Here is a 23,219-nt window from a genome sequence, read left to right on the forward strand (position 1 = left end):
TGCGATCACAGGGAAGGCCTCCTCTCAGTAGTCACCCCTCCAGGGCAATTTTTGACCCTTTTCATGGTCCTCCAAAAAAGAAAGAACGGACGGCAGGAAGCGAACTGTTCTTGCATGTCCGGAAGTGCCATGCGCACAAACCGGAAGCCCTCTTGCTTCTTTTCACTGTCAATGGTCATGGCTTTCCCACACAGGGGTGGGAAAAGAGAAGCACTCGCAGGCTGCATGACCAGGCAGGTGAGAGGACCATGGCGGGGGCAGCACTGATCTAAACTTCATGTTGGCCATCCAGAACATGGTCAGTTTTAGATCCACAAGGCCACCCTGGAGGGGGTCCGAAAGAGGGGGCCTGTCATGACTCCGTCGGAGCCTGAATCTGCTGAGGAAAATGAGCTGGAACTGGAACCTATGGAGGTCGAGGGAGGGGTGTCTGTGGCTTCAGAGGAATGTGGGGAAGAGCAGGCTGAGGCAGGCCAGGGCCTTTCAGGATTGGGACAGGATGAACATGAGAGACAGAGCTCATACGATGAGCAAGGGCCATCTCCTCCTGATCCTAGAGCACAGAGAGTGGAGAGAAGGAGGGAACAATGCAGGCAGGCTCAACTACTTGAGAGGAGAGTGCCCTCCCCCTTTCCACAAGGCACACCTGGAGACTGAGACTTAAAGAGATGCTGTGGTGAGGAGCATTTGTCGGGAACAAACACTGATTTCTTGGAGTTTTGTGTGCCGTTGCTGATCTTGGAAACAACTCTCTGATCTCTTGTTCTGTGTTGCGATTTCTGCTTGGAAACCCTGAAACTCTGACCATTGGACTGGCTGACAAACTTGATTTGGTGTTCAAAGAGCTCGGATTGAATTTTGGCTTCCCTTCTGAAACTGCTCAGGCAAGCTTGTATTCCCACAGACTTGTTAGATTTTGGATGTTTGTTTCTTTCCTTGTTATCTATGTGGCCTTGAGTAAATTACTCTTCTAATCTAACTGTGTGTGAGTTGAAACCTGAAGAGGATGGCATGTTCCATACACACATTCTCCCTGCCTGAAGAGTTAAAAACTTGTGAAACTACTTGCCACCAGAGGCTGCTGAAGGTGTGTGTGTCTTACTTTGTTCTGCGGCTTGCCAGAAATGTGGAACCATTTGGGGAAAATTGGAGCAAATAAAGGGCGGTTTGAACTGCCACTTGACTGTTTTGCCTCTGTGCTGTGACCTGGGTCATCACAGGGCCCAGTCTGACTGCCTCCTCCTGGTTGCCCTCTCCACCACGTGGTAGGGCCAGAGAAGGGAATTTGACATACCGGATGCAAAGCCACAGCCTGGACCTGCTGGTGGCCGGCAATGTGTGAGCCTCTGTGGCAGCTGGAGAGAAAGGGTGAGAAGGAGGAGAAAGCAGGTTTTTCTCTCTCTCTCTCTCTCTCTCACACACACACACACACACACACACAAACACACACACACACACACACAGAGAGAGAGAGAGAGAGAGAGAGAGAGAGAGAGAGAGAGAGAGAGATCTTTCCTGATTTCTCCTCCTCCTTCTTTCTTTCCAGTCGCCACAGAGGCTCACACGTTGCCGGCCACCAGCAGTTCCAGGCTGCAGCTCTGCATCCAGCATGAGTGCTGGATTTCCCTCTCTGGCCCTACCATGTGGCAGAGAGGGCAACCGGGAGCTGGCTGACACTCAGCTTGTGCCACCACATGCTCCCATCTCCCCGCCTTTCAGCCCACAGGCCGAGCATGCCCTGGGGTGCTAGGCTTACTGAACTCCATGCCCCAGGTGAGGAGAGGTGAGACCCAGCAAAGTGGGGCTAGGCATGGTGAGGCATGGCCCGGCAAAGCAGAGCCAGATGAGGAGAGGCCCAGCAAAGCCGGGTGTGACGGAGTGAGCCGGGAGTGGTGGCGGGGTGAAGCAAATGAACTGTAGCTGCTGCTCCACACCATTAGCCCCCGAGCACTTGCTGTTTCCTGTTTGTATGCTGGGGGGGGAGACACCCAGCCGGGTTGGGGTGGGCCAGGACTGGGGCAGTGGGGGCTGGTCCCTTGCCATTTCTGGAACAGCCCTGCAGCCAAATCTGGGCCCTTTGTGGGCCACATCTGGCCCATGGGCCTTGTGTTTGACATGTCTGTATTAGAGAGATCTTGGCTGTACCTCTCCTAGTGGTTGTTGACAATATAGTGTTAAATCTTGGCAGGAAACCTAGCATGTTTCAAAGATGCAAAACAGGTGTTATAGTTTATTTCAGCCTAGATCACATGGGCTTGTTATACACATCTGTGCAACCAGGCTAGAGCTCAGAAGTAAGCAATGTATTTTCGTGAGGTGTCACAAGAGAAACTGGGACTGCTGTGGAAGGCTGAACCAATAGGCTGCTCAATTCTGCTCAATATTAATTTTATCATTTATAAAAAGCAGTAAATTATATGTTTTTGGTTAGCTGCTACATGCTATGTCTTACTTACATTTGAGTTCTATTTTCTGATTAACTTTATGTGGGTCAGACAGGGACAGTCAAAGGGGTATAGCAGTATACATTGGTGGAGTAATGTTGGGATTTTCCATAAAGTGGCAGCCCTTCGTGATAAAACTCAACTCTCTTTTTTCTTTATATGTTTATTTCACTTTATTTCTTTCCCTTGACTTTTTATATGCACATTTTGTGTCTGAGTCTCATTTTCAAATTAATCTTCCAATTTGGATCTGTCCTCCCAGTTTTGATTCAGGCAGCTTGGCAAAAATGAGAGGCAGGCTCCTGTTGCTCAATCTGTGTTGTATCTTTATTTTATGCAACTACTACTTTTATCTAGCTCTTCCTTTATCTGCCTTTCCAGATGGCTATTTAGAGTTTGCTCTTAGGCTCTTGCAAACATTCACTAGCAATTCTTAAGAATTTTTCCCATAGCAGAAAATATCCAGAAGCATGAAGAAATAATACTATTTTCCAATCTATTGTTAATTTTTAATGCCAAGCTCTATTTAATGCCAAGCTCTATATGTTTTGGTGGGTTTTTTTTTAAGAAAAAGCTGGTCTAACCTGAATATCTTTATTATGAAGGAAAAGTGCAAGTTGAATCAAGCCCTGTATCAGCTGTCCACCTGAGCTCTGCTCTGGCTTCTATTTGCTTCTGAAACTGACCTAGGGAGTCATATCTCTGAGAGTAAGGAATAGCAATGGAGATTTCAACAGAGCACTGACATGAGGCCTTAAGCAATATCTGTAGCAAAAAGAAAACCCTTTCAATGTCTTTTCCATTGAAACAAAATTAAGCGTTCTTTCTTAAAGAATGATTACCATAACGTGCAGTTTTCCTGTATGGTAATTAATTAAGAAAATCAGTGACAGTGGCATTTGCAAAGGATGTTACCAGTATAATTAAAGGCAAAGGTCATAACAACAGTTAAACAACAGACTAAAGTACTTATTCTTGGACAGGTGCACCACTCTATTCCTTCTTGAAATGTGAATCTGCTCACCAGTTTATTTCTGGTGTTGCCAGGCTGCCATAGGAAATGCCCAGAGAAAATGTATATTCACAAGCAGAAATGCCTTACAATTATGCTTAGTGTTTATTGAACAAATTTCCATGAAAATAACTGTAGTATATATATAAACTTACAATAGCTATTAGACATTTAAACCTATCATTTTTAGTATTTATTTTTGGAAATGCATATCACTTACATACTAGTAAAATGAGAGCCATGTGGGATGGATATATAAGTTGCAGAAGATTGAAAGGATCTTTTGAATTATATAGAAAAAAATGTTTTTAAGGTCTCAGAAATCCAGCAGATCCAATATTAGAGCTTTAAGGCAGTATAACATGCTGAATGTGAGTGCAAATTTTTGTTTTGAATCATGTAAGGGGTGAACCTTGCATAGTCTGCAATTTCTTAAAGCAGCATTGGCTATTGTATCCAGCTGCCATATGAACCTAAGAAAAGATGGATTTTGTTTAACTGCAGTTGCAGATAGTGGCTACGTTATGCCCAAAGGACCTTTTTGCCTTCAGAATCAAAATGATGGACAGCACCATTGTACATCTTATTCCTGTCCATGTGCTAGCAATGCAGAGTACAAGGCCTCCTCGGCAACAAGGAAGGGAAAAAGCATTTTGTCATGTGTTTCCCATTGATCTAGGATTTGAACCAAGGAGAAAGATGTTAGAAGACTGTACAAACCCAGCCCATGCTCTACGAGTTTACCTGCCAATAGAACATTTATCCTGTGAAAGGGTTAAGATGTGTCTTACCCCAGAATCAATTAAACACTTAGGAATTGTGCTTTCTTTCAGTTTACAAGACTGTGTGTAAAAGCAGTTCCACATGAACATCTGAGAGCAAACAGAATCTGTCTGCATTTTAAGGTTTCCAAGAAAATGCACATATGGATGAGCATCTTTTTTTATTTTTAAAATAATTAAGAAGGAGAAAAGTAAACAAACAATGAACATCTTTCTAGGGACTATATTAGTTTTGTTTAATTTCTTCCTTTTCACAACTCTGCTAAGTGAAGTTTAAGTGATAGACTATCATCTGGGTCAGCTAGTGGAAGTGCCAGTAGAGGCTTCCGCACATGCCCAATGCAGACACAGAAGGATCTTCTTGTTATTGTAAAAGGATGATAAAGTAGCAGTGCCTGTAGAAGAGAATTTCATTGCCTTCATGTTGTAAAACATACCCCTGAAGATCACTTAGCTGCCTCACACAGATCTTTACCATGGATCTATCATTGCTATTAGTGCTATATAGAAGTACTGTTCTGCATTTTTTTCTTCCAGTTTTTATATCAATCAAGCAGAAAACAATACCCTAACCCAGGGGCCAGCAACCTGAAACAGTGAAAGAGCCACTAGGAACCAGTTCCCTAACAAAAGGAAAAACTGGGAGCCACAAAAAATGTGTGCACATGCGCATACATGCGCACATGCACAGGACAGGGTTTCACTGAAGAGTGGAGCCAAGGCGAGATATACACCTACCCTGCATATTTGAATTGATTGGTTGAAATTTTTTAGTTCCACTTTTTTTTTAACTGCACATGGCAGAGGACTGGGAGCCGCAGTAGATGGCTGAAAGAGCCGCATGCGGCTCCGGAGCCACGGGTTGCCCTAACCAATGAACTACCAAGGAGAAAAACATATCCCCACCAGGGCAAGACAAGCTACTGTATATAAACAGGCAGCAAGTCCCAACTCACTAATATTGATGATGTGGCCTAGTTGGGTATTGAAACGTCTGCACACATACAACAAGCTTAGAGAGCACCAGGGCTCCCCAGTATTCATACTGGTGAAAGAATTTGTTTTTAAAATGTCTTCCAAAGAGAGGAAAATTTAAGCAAATTTCTTAAGTGTTATTGAGTAAGACACACTGTAGATATGAATTGGCAAAGCAGGAATAAAAAGTTTGCATTTACTCATATAGATGATTTAAAATTATTTTAAAAAAACAAAGACTGAACTAGATTTCTTATTAAAAAGCACAAAACAATTTAGTAAAGATATTAGAATTTAATTTGACAGCAAGAAGTGTGCAAACATAGCCATAAAGGCAAACAAAATTGTTGAAGTTGATAGAATACAGCTTAACAATGAAGATTTGATAGAGGCAGTAGGTACAAATATTTGGGAATTTTGGAAGCTTACAATTTATTACAGAATCAAATAAAAATACTTCTACCAAATATATTAAATGAGTTCAGAAAATTTTGAAATTAAAGCTAAATGGTAGAAACTTCATTAAAAAACTAATACTTGAGCAGTCTCTGTTATTCAATAGACAGCAGGAATAGTTTAACTGGAACCAGGTGCAACATGACAACTTGGTTCAGAAGACAGTGCACATTGTTTTGCACCAAAAAAGTGGTATTGATCAGCTGGGTTTACAAGAGCTGAAGAGGGCAGAGGACTTTTACAAGTGAAACAAATTGTGTAGGGAAAAAATGTATGGCCTGAATGACTACCGTAGTTTCCGGCGTATAAGACTACCTTTTAACCCATGAACAATCTTCTCAAAAGTCAGGGGTCGTCTTATACGCCGGGTGCTGAAAATTTAGGGACAGGGCTAGCTGGAAAACCTGGAGTGGATCTCCCATTTAGTCTGCGCAGGGAAAGCGGGACCAATTGGAGAAGAAGCTGCAGTCTGTGATTTTTTTACAGGCTGGGGTCTGGGCGTCTTTTCTTCTAAAGTTGAAGAGCAGCTGTAGTATATCCCAACTTGAAAGGCAGGTGGGGAAGGCAGCAGCCAGAGCAGCAGGGTAGCTCTAAGGACACATTTGACTCAGGAACTGGGTGGGCTGGCTGGAAAACCTGGAGCGGATCTCCCATTTGGTCTTTTTTTAAAAAAATCCCATTTATATCCTGCCCTTCTCCGAAGACTCAGGGTGGCTTACAATTTAAAGCACAAATCAATGTGCTTAGCAATAACCTTCATTCTGTGTATATGCCTGTTTATTAGGGCTTTCATTAGGCATGATCAAAGGATTTTGGGGACAGAGAAGGTTTGTGGGCTGCATGTGGCTACAGAATAACAAGCCGTAAACTCTTGCCATAGATGCGTCATTACTGTGGTAATTGGTATTATGTCCTTGGTTAATTCTGGATATGAAGTAGCTTCTTCAGACCTAATCAGAAGCCAATTATATTCTATAATAGTGGATTCCTGTATGCAGAGGATTGAACTATTCTGTCTCTGAAGTCCTTCCAACCCCTTACATTCCATGATTGATTGTTATTGTGTAATAGTTGCTGTTCTTACATTTTTAACAAAAATGAGTTCAAATTCTAAAATGAAGACAGCTTCTTTATTGGTTCTACTGATAATGTTATTTTTATAGCTCACCTGGCACCTGATCTTACACTGTTTAGTACCAGGCAAAGATCTCTTTTATTTTCTCATGTTTTTAAATACAACATTTGATTCCCTGATTATTGCTTTTGGTGCTGCTGTTCTGCTGCTGCTTTTAGATATTATTATGTGATTGTATTATTGTTTTTATGGGCTGCATTGTTGTTGGAAAATAAGTGCTGGGATAGATTTCTTAAAATATTGGTTTTAATGTGATTATTTGAAAATGTATTTTAGATATACAACATACACAACAATGGCATATTAATATTTTAAAATAAAAGTATAGGAATTCATGCCATTTACTTCAGAAGAGATACCTACTGTATTTTGAAGAACCTGTGACAAAATGTGAAATATCTATAGTTGAGGGTGGATAAAATAAATATATTTCCTCAACCTACAGTATATGTGAACTTCTAGCATTTATTTTGTGAACCTTAGAGTACTCCTCCTGAATAGAGAGAGAGTGGGAGGCTAGACAGGTTGCATAAATACAGCATATTTTCCTAAATGGAGACCTTGTTAAAATTGTCACATACACATAATCTGTTCAAGCCTTCAGCTGGAATCCAGCGTTAGTTTGGTCTTCAGTCTAATTGGAATAATGAAATATTGCTGAATTGATCTTTAGGTCTGGGCTACTTATTTTATGGTTGCCTAGCTTAGGAGTCATAGGTGGCTAGTATTGCATCTTTTCCCTGTAGCAACCGTGGTCACAATTAGCTCTCCCTATATTTTTAACATCTGAGAGAATTGAAGCTTTGAAGATAAGATATTGGCTTGGCTGGATACCCTTGCAAAAAATGGCCAAACTCTCCATAGTAGGGAGTGGTTTAAGCAGTACAAATTCTTTTGGCACAGAGTAGAAATTTTACAGGCCCTTAGTTTAAATTCCATATCAAGTGGGAGGGGATGAACAGAGCAAGTTTAAATTGGTGCACAATATTTGCTACATTAGATTTCATGAAAGTTTTGAGCTTTCTAAGGCAGCATCAGAAATAAATTATGGATAAGTAACTTGACATTAAAAAAGATACTTTATCTGTCTCTGTCACTCTGCAGTCTAGAAAGTATATTGTTTTCACTGCCATTTTGAGAACATTTTTTGGTAGGATTTTCTTTATTCTATCAAAAATATAAGGTTCTGAGATTGATCTGATTTTCAGTCAGATAGCACCACCCTTAGGTTAACATAAGGGCCATGTTAGATAATGAGTAGAACAGACTGAAGAATTTTCAGGGGGCAGGGTAACATAGTTCCATTTTAGCCAACAAGCAGATGGGGCCAAGAGAGCCAGTTTGGTGTAGTGGTAAAAGCTACCTGTCAATTCTAGTTCTGCTTTAGAGTTGTTTGGAACGTGGCTCAAGATCCAAAACAAACAAACTCAATTGGAATTCCAGCAACAAAGTTTTATTTAAAAAGCGTTTGCAAAGTCTTGGTGGACTGAAACACACACAGGAGTTCAGGGACACCATACAGAGCTATTTGACACATTTTTATATACTATCCCCAACGCAGATTCCCACTCCCCTATCGCACTCAACGCCCCTTCCCTAATCATCCAATAAACTTTCCGGACCGCCTAAAATCACTGTCCTTCCCATGTTCCAGGAAGCCCCTTTGTCCATATCCTATATTTCACCATCTAATTTTCTGTTACCACAGTCCGTCTCCTATGGTTGTTTTGATATTTCCTCCTACAATTTGTAATTTCTGCTTTTCACATTTGTACTTGTCAATACTTAGATAAAATATTATTTCTGATCTTCAGTTGCCTTCTGCTTCAACCTTTAGACTCATTAGAAATTTATGAATAATACTTTTATTCCTTTCAGACACATATCAATTGTTAGTTGCTTGGTCCGTCACTCTCAGTTCTAGGAAGGAGGCAGTGGCAAACCACTTCCAAAAATTTTGCAAAAAGAATTGCAGGGACTATCCCAGGCAGTCACCAGGAGTCAAACACTGACTTGAGGGGCCAACATATTCAACATATCGTAATTCCATGTTTTGCTCCCAGATAATTTTGTCTGCACAAAACTACTCCACTTAGAACATACTATCTTGCCATTCTTTTCCTCCTTATATCATTTTATATTTCCTTTCTTCTTTCTTCACATTACAATTAAAAAGATAAAAATTAATACAAATTAAAGAAAAAAATAAAACATATTTGGAACTGATAATTCCTTATAAAATTTATTTAAATGAATTCTGCATAAATATTCATTTATTTTGTTTGGGATTCACCAGCCCCCATTGTATTGAAGAAAATTCTATTTTTATATTCTCTTTTTCATTCAGTCTTCAGATACCATCATGCCTTCCTCTGTGTTTTGCATCCTCAGCCTATATCTCTTTACCATTCCCAATTTATAACTTTCTGGTTCTTCTCAGAAAGTCCCTGTAGTCTCTCCAGTACAGAATGCAAGCTTGTATCCTATTTGTTAAAAAATGCTACTCTCTTTTAACAGCATAGATTACTGTAGGTCTGCAAGCAATCATTACATAAATGTAATTTATGCAAATAAATACTGTTAGCAGTTGTGGGTTAAGAGGATAGGCCCTCTTATGGAAAGATAACTAGCTAAAGAACAGGGAGTGGAAGGCAGAAATTAATGGACATTAAGATGCTACTTAGTAGAAGTAAAAAAAATTGTTATTGTTATTCTTTGCAGAACTCAAATAGAGATAATTGCAATAGCAGTTTTATAGCATCTGTTGGTGTTGAAATGCATTTTGAATTAAAAACTCCAATATACATTTCAAATTTTAATTATTGCATTTGGAATGTTCCTACGCATGCTTGTTTTAGTAGCCTCAGCAAAATAAAGTTTTTGAAAACTGAAACTAATCAAAATCTCTTTAAGATGTACAATGAGACAAGAATAACTGAGTTTTTAGGCAAGTGCTCTTACTGACTTTAAATATTGATACGTAAATGGATAGCAAATATTTTCAGGTAATAAAGCATCCTAGAGAGAAAAGCAGTTTCACTCTGCTAAGGGAAGGGTATGTCTTTAAAGAAGAAACATTAGATTCTTTCCTAATAAAAATTAGAAAAATAAAAGTATTTATTTAGATTTAGTTCAATGTTTAATTTTTAGTTCACTTTCTGTGGTAATACATTTTTAATGCTTAGTTTTAACATCTGATGTTTCAGAAATCTTTCTGCAATGTCACTCTAGAGCTGTAACTGGTGGGTCTGATACTGAATTGACACCCCCCCTCCCAAATTCATTCCCAGGACACCACTGAGTAATGGTATCTTCTCTCCGTCCCTCCTTGTGCCTTCTCTCAATATCCAGTCTTTATCTAGAAAAATTATATGTGGCTCTGCATTTTAAATACAACTTCTCAGTCCCAAAATATGACATTATGTAAGAGAGGAATATTGGAACTAGAAGGTAGGAAACGTTACAATTAAAGGAGAAGAACACTCAAATTTGACTTACAAATACAGAATGAAATAAAATATTTTAACATTGGATATATTGAAAGATATTTTTGAACAATGGACCCAGAAGTTAATTTTCAGAATGTCTGCTTCTATAGATTTTGTTGAAAAGATATTATGGAAGAGGAACAAGTTTACCTAACATGACTGAGGGTAATTAAAAGTAGATATAAAATGACAGTCTATGATACGAAAAAAAGATGTTGCACTGGACACACAATAGACACCAGCCAGTGTTTTAATAATTAAAGAGATAATTTTCCAATATTGGATTTACAAAAGAGACATGTTAATGTTTTGAAGAATTTTGTGAAGTAGGACAAAGAAAAAATGAAAAGAAATTAAGTTCTGGGACAAGCTATTCTCCAAAGCACCTGAAGGCAGGACAAGTAGCAACAGATGGAAACTGATCAAAGAGAGAAGCAACCTAGAACTAAGGAGGAATTTTATGACAGTTAGAACAATTAATCAGTGGAACAACCTGCCTCCAGAAGCTGTGAATGCTCCAACACTGTCAGTTCTGAAGAAAAGACTGGACAGCCATTTGTCTGAAATGGTATAGGGTTTCTTGCCTGAGCAGAGGGTTGGACTAGATGACCTCCAAGGTTCCTTCCAACAACAACTACTATTTCTTCTTCTTCTTCTTCTTCTTCTTCTTCTTCTTCTTCTTCTTCTTCTTCTTCTTCTTCTTCTTCTTCTTCTTCTTCTTTTCTTCTTCTTCTTCTTCTTCTTCTTCTTCTTCTTCTTCTTCTTCTTCTTCTTCTTCTTCTTCTTCTTCATCATCATCATCATCGGACAGTCAGCCAGTTGTTCAGACTGGATTTGGCATTTTTGTCTACCTATTGAGTCCTTACTAAGGACCTGGGATAGGCAGATGTGGATATTTGATGGTATTATAGATATTGTCGCAGGATGAAAGCGGTTCCTAGTAAGGCTGCCTTTTGCAATTGACTAATGGCGAATTTGTCAATGCCAATGGTGTTCAAGTGGTGCTCCAGTTGTTTTGGGATTGCACCCAAGGCACCTATTACTATTGGTACTACCCTTGCTTGCCTTTGCCACAGTCTTTCTATTTCTACTTGTAAGTCTTTGTATTTTGTTATCTACTCCAGTTCTTTCTCATCTATTCTGCTGTCTCCGGGCACTGCTACGTCCATTATCCAGACTTTTTTGTCTTTCTTATCGACAATTGTTAAGTCTGGGGTGTTATGTTGCAGGTGCTTGTCTGTTTGAATTCTGAAGTCCCAGAGCAGTTTAACTTTATCATTTTCTATGACTTTCTCTATTTTTTGATTCCACCAGTTCTTGCTTACAGGCAAATGATATTTCTTGCAGACGATGATGATGATGATTATCCCTTAAAAGATTTTTTGCTGATGTCATGACTGAAATGATGAGAATTTATGGATTTATTTATAGAGTAGATATGGAATATGAGAAGAAATCATTTGTTGCATTTTTAAGAAAAAGTGATAATTTATTCAAATTGTTTACTTGTTGGATGAAGAGAGAAGTTATTTCTTTATATATTTCTTTTCCTTTATTATATTATTACTTTTCTATCTTCTCTGTTCTGCACCTTTTTAGTTTTTATTCTGTTTTAGTTATGGTTCTTATTATTTTAAATTTTAATCTTTAATCTTTAAATACAATTACTGTTTTTTTAAAAAAAAAGATCAAGAAATCCCCAGATTCAAGGGACCCTGGAGCCCACTCAGTGTTGCCAGGGGTTGAGTCATCACCTCTTCTTCCCCATCCAAAACATCCTTCAGACACTGATGAAAAACTTCCATAACTTTGCTTGTATGGTCAGGGGTGGAAATATATACCTGAATATCATCACTATGATGATGGAAATTCATCCTGTGGTGACAGATGTCCTCACCCAGTGACTTCCTGCACATAGTAAATAAGGACTGCAAAATTCTATAGATTTTGCTGCCACCGGATCCTTATGTGACTTGTTTCATGCTGCCCCAGGAAACTAAGTTAAGGTCCGTTTAGTGGGATTTATTCTCTAGAAAGTTCGAAACAAAGCAGAGGGTTACAAAATTGTGGATGCTGGGGAGAAAGTGGGAATGTTTTCTCTCACACATAATTCAGGATCACATAGTGAAATAGATGGCCAATCGGTTTTCTGTATTGGATTTTATTGTCACAAGATATGGAAATAGTCATTAGTTTAATGAGATAATCATGCAAGCTTTGTCTCTTTTAACACGCTGGCTAGAAATTCTGGAAGCATAAATCCCAACACATCTGGAAAGCTGAGGTAGACTCTGAGCTAAATAGACTCATCTATCATGTCTTAGAACAAAATATCACGAACCAGTAATGCTGTGCTGGAGGTTCTTTATGAGCATTTTGCAAACTAGGACCCTGGACCTCTAGCAACATCTAGATTCCTGGGTTACTAGATGACCATTGTTGGAAACAAAATGTTGCTAATTGTTTATGTGATTCATTGGCCATAGCTTTTCTTTTGTTTATGCTTTGGAATCCAGGATGCATCTGACTAGATGCTAAATTAAATTGAGTCTTAATTGACAGATCAAGATGTCTGATTTGAGTGCACCACATTTCCTATCTGCAATCAATATAATTGATTGATTTGTTGTTTGCTTATATATGGAGATAAAAAATAATAGACACATTCTAGTAATATCCTTCAATCCCATTGATACCTCTTCCTTAGTAGCTTGCAAGAAATGGTTTAGTGATAATGCAGAACAGTTGCAAAATGAGAGCTATTTAGGGATGACATATATATATTTCCTACAATGCTGCAAAGTATTCTGTTTTCTTCTTTTGACTGACAATGTATTTATTAGACAATTTTTTGCAATACTTAGAAAGAATATCTTCATCCCCAGCTGAATTTCTCAGAGAATGCAGACTAGCTTGTAAGCCGCCCTGAGTCTTTGGAGAAGGGCGGGATATAAATGGAATTAAAATAAAATAAAATAAAATAAAAATGATATGTCTACATGTCTTTAAAACAGTTTTACACTGTTAATACATAAAGAATCTTTTATTAGAATTATTATACTTGCTCGGGAAGGAGGTAAATAGTTTAATTGGTGGCTACAGTGACAATTTTCAGTACTTTTGCTATGGCTAAGCATTTTGTACCACCACAATGAATTAGTAATTAGGAATACTCACTTTTTACATGAACCAAAAAGAACTTATGAATCTGCTGCCAGTGCTTTGTACCAGTTTTAATAATTGTATATTTTTCTTATTCTTCTTTTCTGTAGCAGTTTCACTAAGGTTAGATTACACAGATTTATTTAAAAGAAGTAGAAAGATTTAACATACTAGAATTTGCCTAACAACGCAAAAGAACTGTGCCTTTCTGTATGTGAGTCTAACTGTTTCAATTTTGAGTGTTCTCCCACCTTTTCAAGTCTATGCTCAAGTGACTATCCAAGTCTTTTCCATTGTTATTTTTTTAAAAAAAAATAGTATGGATTATTAGATACTATAGAATGTATATGCCCAAAGCCTCAGGTGTAAAATCTGGAAAACTAGTTATGACTGACATACATACATATATACATACATACATACATACATACGTGTTGGAAGGGACCTTGGAGGTCATCTAGTCTAACCCCCTGCTCAAGCAGGAACCCCTATACCATTTTAGGCAAATGGCTGTCCAGTCTCTTCTTAAAAACTTCCACTGTTGGAGCATTCACCACTTCTGGAGGCAGGTTGTTCCGCTGGTTAATTATTCGAAATGTCAGGAAGTTTCTCCTTAGTTCTAGGTTGCTTCTCTCCTTGTCTAGTTTCCATCCGTTGCTTCTTGTCCTGCTTTCAGGTGCTTTGGAGTATAGCTTGACTCCCTCTTCTTTGTGGCAGCCCCTGAGATATTGGAACACTGCTATCATGTCACCCCTCACCCTTCTCTTCGTTAAACTACACATACCCAATTCGAGCAACCATTCCCTGTATGTTTTAGCCTCCAGTCCCCCAATCATCTTTGTTGCTCTTCTCTGTACCCTTTCTAGAGTCTCAACATCTTTTTTACATCGTGGTGACCAAAACTGGATGCAATATTCCAGGTGGGGCCTTATGAAAGCATTGTAAAGTGGTATTAGTATTTCACTTGATCTTGATTCTGTTAATGCAGCCTAGCACTGTGTTGGGTTTTTGGCAGCTGCAGCACACTGCTGGCTTATATTGAAGTGATTGTCTACTAGGACTCTGAGATCCCTCTCACAGTTACTACTATTGAGCAAGGTACCACCTATTATATACCTGTGCATTTGATTTTTCCTGCCTAAATGTAGAACCTTACTTTTTCACAATTGAATTTCATTTTGTTAGATAGCGCCCAGTGTTCTAGTCTGTCCAGATCCTCCTGTATTTTAAGCCTATCTTCTGGAGCAGGCATGTCAGACACAAGGCCCGGGGGCCAGATCCGGCCCGCGAAGTGGTTTCATCCGGCCCGCAAAGCCATCCTGGAAACAGTGAGGGAATGGCCCCCACTGCCTTGGCCCTGGCCCAGAGACCCTCCTTCCGCCAGAGACCCTCAGATCTGTCCCACTCCTGCCCAGGCCCCCATAAGCACCCTTGATGCAAACTATGTAGAGCTGGCCATGCTCACCCAGTAGGCCATATGCACTCTAGCCATGCCCACCTAGTAGGCCACGCCCACCCAGGCCATACCCACCCGGCTCCCTGAGGGCAACTGCAATGCTGATGTGGCCCTCAATGAAATTGAGTTTGACACCCTTGTTCTGGAGTATTGGCTATTCCTGCCAGCTTGGTGTTGTCTGCAAATTTTATGAGTTCCCCATCTATCCCCTCATCCAGATCATTGATGAAGATGTTGAAGAGCAGTGGGCCCAGAGCCCTGGGGCACCCCACTGCACACTTTCTTCCATGTAGATGCAGTTCCATGGAGGACCACATGCTGAGTATGGCCTGTCAGCCTGTCAGCCAGCTACGAATCCATCTGGTGGTGATGCTATCTAACCCACATTTTTCTATTTTATCAAGTAGTAGGTTGTGATCTACTTTATCAAATGCCTTACTGAAGTCCAAGTAAATTATATCTACAGCATTCCTCTGGTCCACTAATTTTGTCACTTGGTCAAAGAATGCAATAAGATTTGTCTGGCATGATCTGTTTTTGACAAACCCATGTTGACTTTTAGTGATAACTTTGTTTGCATCAAGGTGTTCGCTGATTTGTTGTTTGATTATCTTTTCCAGAATCTTCCCAGGTATTGAGGTCAGGCTGATATGTCTGTAGTTACCTGGATCTATTTTTTCCCCTTTTTTGAAGATGGGAACTACATCAGCTCTCTTCCAGTCCTCTGGTAGTTCCCCAGTGCTCCAGGATCTTTGAAAAATATAGTTCAGTGGTTCTGAGATCATGTCTGCCAGTTCCTTGAGAACTTTGGGGTGTAATCCATCTGGTCCTGGTGATTTGAACTTGTCTAGGCTGGACAGATGTTCACTTACCATTTTCTTGCCTATCTTAACTTGCATTTCTATTCTGTTTTTTATGGCACTGGTTTTGGTAGGTTGGACTGTTTTTTCCCTTTGTGTAAAGACAGATGCAAAAAACGAGTTAAATAGTTCTGCTTTCTCCCTGTTGCTTGTCATCTTCTTGCCACTTTCCCCCACTAATGGACCAATCATTTCCTTAAGTTTTTTCTTGTTTTTTATATGTTGAAAGAAGCTTTTTTTGTTATTTTTGACTTTGGTCGCAAGCCTTAGTTCATTTTGAGCCTTAGCTTCCCTCACTTCATCTTTGTAGGCACGGGCTATTTGCTGATACACACACACACACACACACACACACACACACACACACACATATAGTATTCTATGGTATGTAATACGTCACAGCCTTGTCACCACATTAACATTAATTTGTCTGTGTAATAGCATTTTGTTTATATAAAATTCTCAAAAATTTGCAATTCTCAAAAATTGTCCTAAGCCCAATAAATTTGCTTAATTGTAACAACAACCATTATTTATTTATTAATTAATTATTATTAATTCATTTGCAAGTAGTCACACTCTCATGAGTTTTGATGGATCGGCTGGGCAATAATGAGTTCTGTCATATTTTCCTTCTACCTCAAACCACATGTTGATTACAGCTACATGATTTGTTTCCACATTCCACATATGATTGCAGAAATGACCGTAGCCCATTCACATGTCCATACAAATATTATTTGTGAAGAACAAGAAATATGTGCTGCAGCATGTTAGCAGATGAGAAAACTCTTCAGTTGCTGGCATAGTATTTAACATGTTATTTTCACTATTTTTTTGAAGCTAGCTTGTTGTAGCTGAAACCTTTGAAGGTATGAATTTTCCTTCAAAATAGCCATAAACTGAATGAAGATGTTTTATATCTTTTTTATTCTTTGTTAAAATATGTGAGTTAAAATTAATTTACTGATCCTTCCTCAGTGGCAGTAATTTTAATCTGTTGCATGTGAAATAAAGAGCTTTTTGCTCCATAAAGGCTAGCACATATAGATGCATAAACATTTATTGTTGCATGCAAAAGATCTAAAAATTCATAAAATACAAGACATAGTAATAGTACTTTTGCAGCATTTCTTTACTGTATTCAAATGTAAGCATGATAAAAACCAAATGGCTTCTTCAACTTAAGATTAGTGACAATTTTATTTCTGTAAATTTAATTTGAAATTTTGCAGCATGCAATGAAAACCTCAGAATTCTATAAAAAGTTGAATTAAATACATAATAAAATCAGATTGCATGAAATATTTTAATTCACTGTAATGCACAGAAAGTTAATTATTAAAATTCTTTTTAATACAACTTTATTCAATTTCAAGAAAAATTAAAATACCAAATAAGTATACAAAAGGGGGGGGAATTCAGAAGAGGAAATAGTTAAAGTTCTTTTCCAAAGCTTTTTTCATTTTGAGATATCTTCAACAATCTGTCCAGGAAACGTCTTCTAAATAATGGTTTCAGTCAGATGGATTTCAAGTCTGATGCAGAAAGAAAGAGTTAAAAAAAGCAACTTGAAATTCTGATGATAAATTAGGCAATGTCAAACAAGCTGAAATCAGAATCCCTAGACTAATTTCAAGAAAGGTGGCTTCTGAAAAAGGTTCTAATAAAGTTGATTCAAAAGAAAAAAAATAGCACCTTGGATAGCGCCATGCAATGTTTATCCTGGAATGTCTAGAGAGGAAGGTTCCTCTAACTATGTCCTATCATCTCTTTTCCTCACGCAATTTGAAGTATTGTAGCACCATGCACAGATATGCTGTTTTGGCCCTGCAAGGTCTATGCTATGTTTGTGTTGTGGTTTGAGTGTAATCATGCAGCCTGAAAGAAATAGCAAGAAGATCTAAGTAAGTGATGGCGAACCTTTTAGAGACCGAGTGCCCAAACTGCAACCCCAAACCCACTTATGTATCATCGGGTGCCGGGTGGGTGTGGCCAATTGGGTGGGTGTGGCTGTAGTGGTAATGGCAGACTGGGTGGGACTAAAAAGTTCAATAAATAGATTCCAACTTTGTGAGAACTTTTTTCCCCTGCAAGATTGATTGAACCTTTTTTTGTACATGGTGGTGGAGGCCTAAAGCAAAAAGGTTTTATAAAACCCAGCTGAAGGCCTAGAACTGGGGCGACGGCACGCGTGCCCACAGTGAAGGCTCTGTGTGCCACCTGTGGCACCTGTGCCATAGGTTCACCACTACAGATCTAAGTGATACTTTGGTACAGTTCTCTCAAACTTACTGTATTAAAGAGAAAACATTTTATCTTACAGGAAAGGCAAGAGACACTCAGAAAGCATTAGTAATGGAAGGTTTTCAAGATTTTTTAACTCAGAAATTTTTTGGAAAGATTTAAAACATGTATGAAAAAGGGAAACACCCAATTCCTCCAAAAATTTGATGAATATTGGAAAACATATAAATTTGATGTAAAGAAAATGAACAAGTAGATTTTTTCTCTCTCTCTCATAACAACAATGTTGAGCCCAGTACAGTTGGGTAAGTTTAAGGAAGGAAGAGCTATATAAGACTTCAGTGAGATATTTATAATACCAATTCACAGTCTTAGAAAGCGGAAGAGGAATTTCTTACTTTTATAGTGAGTTACTTAAGGTAGCATTTCTCTGAATGATTTGAAATGCTTCTTCTCAGATTTCTTCTCACCTAGGCTGAGTTAGTGTTACGACATAAATTGCCAGCAGATTCATCTTCTCTCTTACAGTTCTCTCTTACAATACTTTCACCTCTGTTCCTTTTCACATCTCCCTACAATTTTTCACATCCCAGGAGCATCCAGTAAAGATGAAATATCAATGATGCAAAGCAGAAAAATGCATTTCTTTAAAAACACACAGTAAAATTACGAAACTTGCTATTCATATGATGATTGCAAGTAAATGGCATGGATGTAAAATGAAATCAGATAAATGTAAGGAGGACAAATCTCTTAATATGTATTAGCACTCTGCAAAGTTTGGATCAAAGTATTCTTTCCACATACCTGGATGGAGAAAAGCAGCCCTTACTTCTAAGTATGAGTATCTGTACTGAGTTGCTGAAGAAAAAAGTTTTCTAAAAAAAGGGGACTTAAGAGAAGTTGATTGGTCCCATCTTGATATTCTTAATTGAAATACCTAGGCCAGCTGCATTGTATCTGTGATGCAAAGTGCCACAGAGATATTTTTATTCTATCAATACACCTTTGATTGTGTAAGTGGAACAGTGTTCTTATACAAATACCCTGCTTGTAGGCTTCTCATATTTATCTGGTGGTTGACCACTTTGGAAATAGTAAATATGGCTAGGCAGAGCTTTGGTCTCCTCCAGCATTTTTATTTTGGTATACTAAGGCGCAAGTAATTTTAATTGATTATGGGCAACCAAGTATATTTTTGGTGATCACTTAGATATATAACTCTGGTTTGTTTGATGATCCATTTGGCTATCTATGGTGTTCCCAGGAGTCTTCTCCAACACCAAAGTTAAAAGGCATCAATACTTTCAATCCCACTTCATTAAAGTCCAACGTTCACTTCCATAGAGCAACACAGGAAATACTATTGTTTGCGTTGCTTGCACTACTTTGATCTTTGTGAGGGCAGACACATCGCAGCATCTGAATATCTTTTCCAAGGGCTTCATGGCTGCTCATATCAAGTGCTAGTCTATGGCATATTTCTTGATGTGGGATTTTTGAGGCACAAAATATTAGTAGGCTTTAGATATCAAATTAGTTTTAGTCAGACATTTAAAAGTTCATAATACAAAGGTATGTAAATATGTAATTTATATTGCATATTCTGGCAGAAGTCACTTTAAATCCTGTTAAGTTACTTGCTCTAAGATAAAATAAATAAGATTTCTATGGTATTTTAAAGATTATCTAAGTTAAATCCTATTAAATGAGTGGAATCAGCTTCCATGCTGAAACAATAAAAAACTTCTAAGAGACTGAAAATGTTATTTTTTGGAATAATAAACAATCTTTAAGGTGGTGGTAGAAACATAGCTGTTTTTGCTGCAGGAGACTATAATGCTATTTCTATGCAAATTCTGTGGAAATTAATGCATTTATTTATTGATTGATTCATTAGATATATATATGGCAACCTATCTCACCAAGGGCAACTCTGGGTGGTGTACAATATCCAATAAAACAATGCATCTATAAAAATATTCATATAAATATATAAAAAATAAAGGCCAAAGATTAAGATTGTTAGAATTACCGTATATACTTGAGTATAAGCCAACTCGAGTATAAGCCGAGACCCCCATTTTCACCCCCAAAAACTGGAAAAAGTTCGTGACTCGAGTATAAGCCGATCCGCCGTTCTGCAAGCCTCCGCCGCCAGCAGAGGCTCGATCCGCCATTTTGCAAGCCTGAATACACAGGAATACCCTGTGTGGCCGCGGCTCTCGGGGAAGCCCTGGCTGTCCGCTTCCTCGCTCCACGCTGCCATTCGGGGCCCGCGCATTCCCCGGGCAAATCGCGGCACCCAGCAGGCGAGGAAACACACCCGCTCCAGTTGCCCCCCCTTCCCTCAGGAGACGCAAGTGACCGCCCGGAGCTTACCGAGGACTTGCGCGCGGCCGAGGCTTCGGTGCTTCCAGGATCGCGTGGACCTCTCCCAAGCCGCCGCCGTCCGGAGACCTGCCGAAGTTTGGGGAGCGCACCTCCCCAAACCTCCCCAAACGTCAGCAGGTCTCCGGATCTCCGTGCCCTGCCTGCCTGCTTCTTTCCACAGCGGAAAGAAGCAGGCAGTCAGGTCACGGAGATCCGGAGACCTGCTGACGTTTGGGGAGGTTTGGGCACCTCCCCAAACGTCGGCAGGTCTCCGGATCTCCGTGCCCTGCCTGCCTGCTTCTTTCCACAGCGGAAAGAAGCAGGCAGTCAGGTCATGGAGATCCAGAGACCTGCTGACGTTTGGGGAGGTTTGGGCACCTCCCCAAACCTCCCCAAACGTCGGCAGGTCTCCGGATCTCCGTGCCTTGCCTGCCTGCTTCTTTCCGCTGCGGAAAGAAGCAGGCAGGCAAGGCACGGAGATCCGGAGACCTGCTGACGATTGGGGAGGTTTGGGCACCTCCCCAAACCTCCCCAAACTTCGGCAGGTCTCCGGATCTCCGTGACCTGCCTGCCTGCTTCTTTCCGCAGCGGAAAGAAGCAGGCAGGCAAGGCACGGAGATCCGGAGACCTGCCGACGTTTGGGGAGGTTTGGGGAGGTGCGCGCGCACCTCCCCAAACCTCCCCAAACTTCGGCAGGTCTCCGGACGGCGGTGGCTTGGGAGAGGTGCGCGCAATCCCGGAAACACCAAAGCCTCGGCCGCGCACAAGTCCTCGGTAAGTTTTTTTGTTGACTGGAGTATAAGCCGAAGTGGAATTTTTCAGCCCAAAAAGTGGGCTGAAAAATTCGGCTTATACTCAAGTATATACGGTAATAGTAAAAATGCACCAACCCATGGTATAGAGACAGTTTCTACCTCAGTATTATAGCTTTCTGAGCATACCTCTGGTTCCCTGGAATCCCCAGGCCTGGTGGGATAATTTGTCTTAAGGCAGGGGTCCCCAATCTTTTGGCTAGCAGGGACCAGTTCAGTGGAGAAAGTTTTTTTCCATGGACCACAGAGTGCGTGGTTTTGTGTGCTGCCTGCATCCCATAGATGGGGCTTTGCTTGTTTGTGTGGACCAGTTGCTGGTGTGCCACAGCGCCTGTCTTAAGGGACTTGGGAAAACCCAAAATAATGGAGCTAACTGAACCTTGGGTTGGCGAACAGTGTATTCCACAAGGTGGGTGTCAGAGCACAGAATGTTCTACCAAATGTGTGTACCTAGCAGATGGACCCCAAGCATGTCCTCTCAGCCATATATAGTGGGATGTTAGTGTATAAGGACACCCCCCCCCCCAGATTGCACACTGCATCTGTCTGGGACAGTGCAATGCTATTCAAAACCAAAGATGACATGGTTCTGGAACCAGTTGGCCCTGAACCTCAGAACCTCATCTTGCCAGGGTTCAGTTATATCTATTGTTTCCCACGCAGACCCTCACAGCCTCCAGGCACTGGAATGAGACACTTAATTCAACAGGGGCAGAGATGTAAAGATGTGTACTGATGTAGCTTCACCCAGCAGCCTCATGTAGATGTTAAACAGGAGCTGAGAGCAAACTGAACGTTATGGCATTGCACATAGTAGGGGCTGAAGGTGGTATGTTTACTTGCCAGTCAACACTGACTGGAATGGTTCCTGAAGAAAGGAGGTGAACTAGTACATCAAGCTGACCACCCTCAGTCCTCTGAGGCAGTCCAGAAGGATACCATGTTTGATATTATTGAAAGCCATTAAGAAGTCAACTAGGGCAGGGATAGATACATAATGCCCGTCCAGCCCACACTAGAGATAATTGAAAACTGCAACCAATACCTTTTCTATCACATACATTCAGATAACTCATTTTGTCCGAGCTTCTCTGGAACTGTTGCACAACCAACTTTTAAACTGCTTTTCCATAAAAGGGAGGTAGAAGATAGGATGAAAATTGTCCAGTTTGGTGGGATCTATCATTGACTTCTGGACTAGGGGACAAAGCAAGGCCCCTTTAAAGGTAAAGGAACAACCCCCTCACTCAAAGAACCATTAACCATAGCTAGAACCCACTTATGGCATCTCCTGGGCCATTTTATCCAAAACACTTAGGAAATTCTTGTATAAGGGTGAAAGGACTTGTAATTTATGCTAAATCGATGTTACTGCGGTTCCACTACTATTGTTACTCTAGTTCTGTTTATATGTATTGTTAGGCCTATGAATGCTTCAGAAATGTTTCATCAGAAGTGATCGGGGATACATACATTAGCACCTGTTTGAAACAGCTGGATATTTTTTTAAACTTCTGAACAAGCCTAAAAATATACAGTTGCTTTAATAAGTCATATGTAGACTCATATTTTCTTACTGAGATGTGACCTGCCTTGGGATCATGAAGCTAAACTATAAAGTATAAAGATATTTAATAAATAAATTTAGTATGTATTTTTTTCTGCGTTAGAAATATTATTTCTGGATGATATATCACTACAACTTTAAGATTTTTTTCTTTTTATCCAAAGGAGCAAGTAAATCACAAACTAATTTTCAAAAAAATTGCTTTAAATCATCTTGTTAATCATATTGAATTCAGTTCCAACCTTATTTTTAAAACACACTGAAGTTGCCAGTTCTGTTCAAGGTAAGTGTTCTCAGGAAACTGCCAAGCTTAAAGTGGTTCTGTCAGTTAGGGGGTTAAAAGAGTTCAGAGTCTACTTGAATTTTATTAATTTTGTCAGAATACCTCTCAGAGATTTATTTGAGTTACATCAGCTTTAACAATAAATACTAAAAGTATTCATTTTGTGG

General features: G+C 39.7%; 1 protein-coding gene across 1 annotated transcript in view; it reads left to right on the forward strand.

Annotated features, from left to right (window-relative positions):
• The window catches only part of EPHB1 (EPH receptor B1), a gene marked incomplete at both ends in the record, with an annotated part of 364,500 nt that overhangs the window by 132,367 nt on the left and 208,914 nt on the right, over nucleotides 1-23,219 (forward strand). The window lies entirely within an intron of this gene.

The sequence above is a fragment of the Vipera ursinii genome (assembly GCF_947247035.1).
Source record: "Vipera ursinii genome assembly, chromosome: 5".
Taxonomy (NCBI): Eukaryota; Metazoa; Chordata; class Lepidosauria; order Squamata; family Viperidae; genus Vipera; species Vipera ursinii.